The sequence below is a fragment of the Sphaeramia orbicularis genome, chromosome 8 (genome assembly GCF_902148855.1).
Source record: "Sphaeramia orbicularis chromosome 8, fSphaOr1.1, whole genome shotgun sequence".
NCBI classification, from domain to species: domain Eukaryota; kingdom Metazoa; phylum Chordata; class Actinopteri; order Kurtiformes; family Apogonidae; genus Sphaeramia; species Sphaeramia orbicularis.
Genome location: NC_043964.1, coordinates 22,140,361 through 22,141,279, shown reverse-complemented (window position 1 = coordinate 22,141,279; position 919 = coordinate 22,140,361). Strand labels below are relative to the sequence as shown.

Sequence of the window (919 nt, the reverse complement as noted above, 5' to 3'; positions counted from 1 at the left end):
TGGAGCTTTTCACATCTCTTATCATAACCTGACCTTTGACCCCTGAACCCCAAAACCTACCACCTGATGGAGATGGAGTTAGTTTAAGTCACAGCCGTCACATTTCAACAGTTAGATTAAAAACTATCAGGACGTTAAAAACATTAAAGCTCTCTTGAACAAAATCATGTATTAAATTTGTGGTTCTGGGAGCCTGTTAAATCTCCCAAGATGCTTTTTGGCAGATTCACATATAAAACAATCATTTTAAAGTCATGTAAACCCTCTTTAGCTTTGATGTGTATGTTTTACAGCTTAACCACCAGCTCCAGAACATGGATCTGTCTTTTAATTTATCAGACTGGACACATGAAGAACTTTGATGTGGTGAGTTTTCAGAAATACACTGAGCTTTTGTTTTTGGGTTCTGTAGGTGTGTGTGTGTTCTCTTTGGTTATACCCTGAAATCTAGATCACTCTTTGATGCTTTGATGCTGTTAGTATTTCTGCCTCTCCTCATCCCTTCATCTCCCCATGTGTGCATGAGAAGAATAGGGGGATTGTGTTATGGGGAACACTGGAGAGACGTGGCACATGCTCAACTGCTGCTGGCCGGCAGGAGGGCGCAACAAAGCCGATGGGTTATTACACAGGCAGCCTTCAGGACTACAAATGTCCTGTCGGTGAGTAAATGTCAGTTATTACCCACAGCAGAGGCTTTGGTGGGATGATTGTGCTCGTTACGCACTGAACGTTCCACATCTGGTCCGCTCAAGCTCTGACTGCGACCTTTTTTTTAACACAAAAGTATCCGAATACACTTCAAAACAGCCTTTATGGTGTTGTTTAGATCTATTAACTAAACTGACAGGCCTATATTTGTTTTCAAGGAGTGCAGTGCGTCGCATATATGATCCATTCGGTCTCACCTGGAAGTACG

The 919-nt window shown here is 42.2% G+C and overlaps 1 pseudogene; it reads left to right on the top strand.

Annotated features, from left to right (window-relative positions):
* The first annotated feature begins 521 nt into the window (after positions 1-521).
* Positions 522-919, top strand: part of LOC115424789 (disintegrin and metalloproteinase domain-containing protein 11-like) — a 40,854-nt pseudogene continuing 40,456 nt past the window's right edge.